Source organism: Pelophylax lessonae (genome assembly GCF_965119305.1).
Source record: "Pelophylax lessonae genome assembly, chromosome: 7".
Classification (NCBI taxonomy): Eukaryota; Metazoa; Chordata; class Amphibia; order Anura; family Ranidae; genus Pelophylax; species Pelophylax lessonae.
In genome coordinates, this window is record NC_138774.1 from 299,230,969 (window position 1) to 299,238,284 (window position 7,316).

Sequence of the window (7,316 nt, forward strand, 5' to 3'; positions counted from 1 at the left end):
CGTGGGGTCTGTGGTGGCTGTACAGGGTCTCTGGTGGCTGTTTGGGGTCGCTTGTGGCTATGCAGGGTCTCTGGTGGCTTCTCAAGTGACTATTGGGGGTCTCTGGTGGCTGCGTGGGGTCTGTGGTGGCTGTACAGGGTCTCTGGTGGCTGTTTGGGGTCGCTTGTGGCTATGCAGGGTCTCTGGTGGCTTCTCAAGTGACTATTGGGGGTCTCTGTTGGCTGTGTAGGGTCTGTGGTGGCTGTGGGAGGTCTCTGGTGGCTGTTCGGGGTCTCTTGTGGCTATGCAGACTCTCTGATGGCTGTGTGGGGACCCTGATGGCTGTGTGGGTTCTCTGGTGGCTATGCAGGGTCTCTGGTGGATCTGTGGGGTCTCTGGTAACTATGGGGGGTCTCTGGTGGCTGTGCATGGTCTCTGGTGGCTGTCCGGGGTCTCTGGTGGCTGTCTGGGGTCTCTTGTGGCTATGCAGAGTCTCTGGTTGCTGTGTGGGGTCTCTGGTGACTGTGTGGGGTCTCTGGTGGCTATTTGGGGTCTCTTGTGGCTATGTAGGATCTCTGGTGGCTGTGTGGGGGTCTGTGGTAGCTGTGTGGGGTCACTGGTGGCTGTATGGTGTCTCTGGTTGCTGGTGGGGCCTCTGGTGGCTATGCGTGGTCCCTGGAAACTGTGTGGTGTCTCTTGTGGCTATGCTGGGTCTCTGGTTCCTGTGTGGGGGTCTCTGGTGGGTGTGTGGTGTCTCTGGTAGCAGAGTGGGGTCTGTGGTGCCTGTGTGGGGTCTCTTGTGGCTATGCGGGGTCTCTGGTGGCTGTGTGGGGGTCATTGGTGGCTGTGTGTGGTCTCTGGTGGCTGTGTGGGTCCTCTGGTGGCTATGTGGGGTCCCTGATGACTGTATAGGGTCTCTGGTGGCTATGTGTGGTCTCTGGTGACTGTGTGGGGCCTCTGGTGGCTGTGTGGGGTCCCTGGTGACTGTATAGGGTCTCTGGTGGCTATGCACGGTCTCTGGTGGGGCCTCTGGTGGATGTTTGGGGTTTTTGGTGGCTGTTTGGGGTCTCTGGTGGCTGTTTGGGGTCTCTGGTGGCTGTTTGGGGTCTCTGGTGGCTGTGCGGGGTCTCAGGTGGCTGTGCGGTGTCTCTAGTGGCTGTGTGGGGTCTCTGGTGGCTATGTGGGATCTCTGGCAACACAGCTAGTCTGCTATAGTGCTTCCCCCAACTAAACCCCCCCCCCCCCGCTAGCTTGCCATAGTGCTCCCCCAAAACCCCTTACTAGCCTGCTGCTACAGTGCTCCCATGGAAAAGGATAGAAATAGAAGAAGGGGAGAGAATCCTGTTCTGTCCTGGGACCAATCCTGTTTAATTTATTCATAAATGATCTAGAGGAGGGGATATCTAGTACAATCTCAGTATTTGCAGATGATACTAAACTAAGCATGCCAATATCTTCTATGCAGGATGTGGAAACCTTACAAGCAGACCTGAACAAAATAACGGGGTGGGCAACTACATGGCAGATGAGGTTTAATGTTGAAAAATGTAAAGTAATGCACCTGGGGGTCAGAAACCAGAAAGCAAGCTACTCACTAGGGGGGGAACCTCTGGGTGAGTCTAGGATGGAAAAGGACCTGGGGGTACTGGTAGACAACAGGCTTGGCAGTGGCATGCAATGCCAAGCCGCCGCAAGCAAAGCCAACAGAATACTGGGATGTATAAAAAAGGGGATTCACTCCAGAAATAAAGAGATTATTCTCCCACTCTACAAGACTCTGGTCCGGCCACATCTGGAGTATGCTGTCCAGTTCTGGGCACCGGTCTTCAGGAAGGATGTGCTGGAACTGGAGAAAGTCCAGAGAAGGGCAACAAAAATAATTAGGGGAAAGGAGGACATCAGCTATGAGGAAAGACTACAAGCACTGAACTTATTCTCTCTGGAGAAGAGACGATTGAGGGGGGATATGATATCAATGTACAAATACTGTACTGGTGACCCTAGCATAAGGAACAAACTATTCAGAGAAAGGAGATACAATAAGACACGTGGCCACTCACTAAAACTTGAGGAAAGGCGGTTTAACCTTAAAGTGCGTAAGGGGTTCTTCACTGTAAGAGCGGTAAGGATGTGGAATTCTCTTCCACAAGCAGTCGTATCAGCAGGGAGCATCGATAGTTTCAAAAAACTATTAGATGGACACCTTGAAGACCACAACATACAGGGGTATACAATGTACAACATACAGGGGGTATACAATGTACAACATACAGGGGTATACAATGTACAACATACAGGGGTATATAATGTACAACATACAGGGGTATACAATGTACAACATACAGGGGTATAGAATGTACAACATACAGGGGTATACAGTGTACAACATACAGGGGTATACAATGTACAACATACAGGGGTATACAGTGTACAACATACAGGGGTATACAGTGTACAACATACAGGGGTATACAATGTACAACATACAGGGGTATACAATGTACAACATACAGGGGTATACAATGTACAACATACAGGGGTATACAGTGTACAACATACAGGGGTATACAATGTACAACATACAGGGGTATACAATGTACAACATACAGGGGTATACAATGTACAACATACAGGGGTATACAATGTACAACATACAGGGGTATACAATGTACAACATACAGGGGTATACAGTGTACAACATACAGGGGTATACAATGTACAACATACAGGGGTATACAATGTACGATTAAAAGCATACACACATCATAGGTTGAACTGGATGGACTGATGTCTTTTTTCAACGTCACTAACTATGTAACTATGTAAGAATAGGGGGGAAAGAGGTGGTGGGAGAGAGAGGGAGTGAGGGTGAGAGAGAGGGGGGTAAGAGACACCCCGAGTGTCCACACTCCTCTTCATAATGCTGATAAGAGGATTGCCAATGATATGTTCACATTGTTGACTAGTGGAGAACATCTCTAGCAATAAAAAACATTGTCCCTAATAGATGGGTGGAAGAATCTGGGATCCTGTCCTCCTGCTGGGAGGCTTCAGGGGATGAGAATTGTTTGAGGCCTCCAGGAGAGGCTCAGGTTACTCGACCCTAATAATTTGCCATTGCAGACAATTGAAAAATAATCCAGTTTAAATGAACTCAGCGACTGAGCGAAGGAAGACCCAATTGTTTGTCAACTTAAAGTCTTCACTCCCGACCCATCAATGGGTAGGAGACACAATGACTCTCACGGTGCCAGTTTCTGATCCACCGGGATTGATAGGCTTATTTTTACCTTTGTGTTTTTTCTCCGGGGTAATTGGATTGACGGGGCATTTGGAGCTAGAACATACAGATCTATGGAATTTGTAAATAAATCTGTTTTGCTTCAGCTACTGTATGTGAAATAATGAGTGTGATGAGTAGTGCAGGTTTGCTAGGACAAGGATGACTCCACCATAATGCCGTTGAAGGATCTGTGACCCCCCCATTATTGGTTCTCCAGATTGCTGGGGACCCCTGTAGGATCTTATCACTGTCCCGAGTGGAAAGTTGAAAGTCTGGCAAGGTCCATGTATGGTAAGGGTAAAGCATAACTCCATGTTTAATGTCCCCTTAAATAGATTGTTTGGGCCAGGCTGGCCGATATGCACTTTCCCCGATATATCGGTATCGGCCCTGGAACTGGCCGATATTGCCGAAATTTTTGTGATGTCATTCTGCCTTCTTAGGCCGCCTCCCTCGCCTTGGACAGCCTCACCTGGAGTCGGAATTGGTCTTGCAGGAGTGTATCACAGCCATACCCCCACCCACAGCAGCCTGGTGCCAGCCAGCCACCCACATCCACAGGCCCTGTACCAGCCAGCCAGCCTCAGGCACTGTACCAGCGAGTCAGCCAGTCACCCACAGGCTCTGTACCAGCCAACCACAAGCCCTGTACCAGCCGGCCACAGGCACTGTACCAGCCAGCCAGCCACCCACGGGCCCTATACCAGCCAGCTAGCCACAGCCCCTCTGCCAGCCACCCACCACAGGGTCCCGGCCAGCCATCCACCACTGGGTGCCAGGCAGCCAGCCATCTACCACAAGGTGCCAGCCAGCCAGCCACCCACCACAGGGTGCCAGCCAGCCACCCACCACAGGGTGCAAGCAAGCCAGCCATTAAGCATTAAACAAAAATTAACATGTTCATTACCAGATTTGTGTCAAAAATTGTCTTTATTTTTCAAAACTTTAAATGTACAAAATATCGGCCGATACTGATACCTTGTGACCAAAATATCGGTATCGGCCCTGAAAAGAACATCAGTGCACATCAGTGCCCATCACTGCAGCCTCATCAATGCCCATCAGTGTAGCCTCAGTAGTGTCCATCAGTGCCCATCACTGCAGCCACATCAGTGCCCATCAGTGCAGCATATCATTGCCTATCACGGCCGCCTCATCAATGCCCATCAGTGTAGCCTCAGTAGTGTCCATCAGTGCCCATCACTGCAGCCACATCAGTGCCCATCAGTGCAGCATATCATTGCCTATCACGGCCGCCTCATCAGGGCCACCTCATCAGTGCCCATCACTGCAGCCTCATCAGTGCCGCATCAGTGCATCAGTGCCGCATCATCAGTGCCCATCACTGCAGCCTCATCAATGCCCATGAGTGTAGCCTCAGTAGTGTCCATCGGTGCCCATCAGTGGTATTTGGTGCCACCTCATCAGTGCACATCAGTACAGCCTCAGCAGTGCCCATCATTGCAGCCTCATCAATGCCCATGAGTGTAGCCTCAGTATTGTCCATCGGTGCCCATCACTGCAGCCTCATCAGTGCCCATCACTGCAGCCTCATCAGGGCAGCCTCATCAGTGCCCATCACTGCAGCCTCATCAGGGCAGCCTCATCAGTGCCCATCACTGCAGCCTCATCAATGCCCATGAGTGTAGCCTAAGTATTGTCCATCGGTGCCCATCACTGCAGCCTCATCAGGGCAGCCTCATCAGTGCCCATCAGTGCAGCATATCATTGCCTATCACGGCCGCCTCCGCAGCACCACCTCATCAGTGCAGCCTCATCAGAGCAGCATCAGTGCTGCATCATCAGTGCCCATCACTTCAGCCTCATCAATGCCCATGAGTGTAGCTTCAGTAGTGTCCATCTGTGCCCATCACTGCAGTCTCATCAGGGCAGCCTCATCAGTGCCCATTAGCGCAGCATATCATTGTCTACCATGGCCGCCTCATCAGTGCTGTTTATCAGTGCTCATCAGTGCCACCTCATCAGTGCCCATCAATGCCACCTCATCAGTGCCCATCACTGCATCCTCATTAATGCCCATAAGTGCAGCCTCAGTAGTGTCCATTGGTGCCCATCAGAGCAGCCTTATCACTGCCCATCACTGCAACCTCATCAGAGGAGAATCATCTGTGCACCTTTTCAGTGCCTCTTCATCAGAGCCTTTTCATCAGTGCCCAGTGCCCATCAGTGCCCCCTCATTAGTGCCCATCAGTGCCTCCTCATAAGTGCCCAGTGCCCATCAGTGTTGCCTAATCAGTGCCCATCAATGAAGAAGAAAAATTACTTATTTGCAAAATTTTATAACAAAAATGCCGAAACAAAAAAAAGTTTTTTTCTTTCAAAATGTTCGGTCTTTTTTTTTTTGTTTGTTTAGGTGATAAAATAGCACCAAAAGAAAGCTCCATCTGTCTCCAAAAAAATGATGATAAAATTTAATTTGGGTACAGTGTTACATGACAGCGTAATTGTCATTCAAAGTGCGAAGTGGTTAAAATGTTACCAATCATTCCTAATATTAATAGTAACAATAACTGAAACAATAATAATAGTGATTTTTGGGGTCCATGACAATGCACAGGATGGTTTTTGACTTGGAGTAATAATAAAACAAGGAATCTCTTTAGACAATCAGATCCTAGGAATAAGGAAGATGGGATTCCTGTAATCCCCGCAGGAGGAGGCTGAGCTCCATAGGCTTGAACATGGCCAGTTGTGGCTACAGAAATACAAGCCTTTGCTGTATTTACGATGGCTCTCCCAACCCCCACCCAATCCTTCAAGTCAACACCAAGCCACTCAGCAAAACTATAAAGAGAAGAAGGGTTGGTAAGGAACTGTCTGCCCTCTCCGGGTATCTCTGGATACATTCTTATTAAATCTAGAAGGACATTGCTGACTTTTTCTCATCTTTTCTGCAACAACCAAAATTCTGAGATATTAGAACCAAGATGGTTCTCCAACCCTGGAAGAATGATTTATAGAACTTCCGGAAAGTTCTCACAGAGCTTCACTTCTTCCACATTTTGTTACGTTCCACCCTTATTCCAAAATGGATCAAATTCATTATTTTCCTCAAAATTCTACAAACAATCCCCCATAATGACAACGTGAGAGAATTTTGTTTGAAATTTTATTAAAAATAAAAAATTAAAAAATCTCATGTACATAAGTATTCACACCCTTTGCTCAATACTTTGGTGAAGCTCCTTTGGCACCAATTACAGCCTCCAGTATTTCTGAGTATAATGCTACAAGCTTGGCACTCCTATTTTTGGGCAGTTTCTCCCATTCTTTGCAGGACCTCTCAAGCTCCATCAGGTTGGATGGGGGAGGGTCGGTGCACAGCCATTTTCAGATCTCTCCAGAGATGTCCAATCGGGTTCAAGTCTGGGCTCTGGCTGGGCCACTCAAGGACATTCACAGAGTTGTCCCATAGTCACTCCTTTGTTATCTTGGCTGTGTGCTTAGGGTCGTTGTCCTGTTGGAAGATGAACCTTCGCCCCAGTCTGAGGTCCAGAGCGCTCTGGAGAAGGTTTTCATCAAGGATGTCTCTGTACATTGCTGCATTCATCTTTCCCTCCATCCTGACTATTCTCCCAGTTCCTGCCGCTGAAAAACATCCCCACAGCATGATGCTGCCACCACCATGCTTCACAGTAGGGATGGTATTGGTCAGGTGATGGGCGGTGCCTGGTTTCCTCCAGACATGACGCTTACCATTCAGGCCAAAGAGTTCAATCTCTGTTTCATCAGAGCAGAGAATTTTGTTTGGAGTCCTCCAGGTGCCTTTTGGTAAACTCCAGGCGGGCTGTCATGTGACTTTTACTGAGGAGTGGCTTCCATCTGGCCACACCCATACAGGCCTGATTGGTGGAGTGCTGCAGAGATGATTGTTCTTCTGGAAGGTTCTCCTCTCTCCACAGAGTAATGCTGGAGCTCTGTCAGAGTGACCATCGGGTTCTTGGTCACCTCCCTGACTAAGGCCCCCCTCCCCCGATCGCTCAGTTTGGCATGGCGGCCCACTCTAGGAAGAGTCCTGGTCGTTCCAATCTTC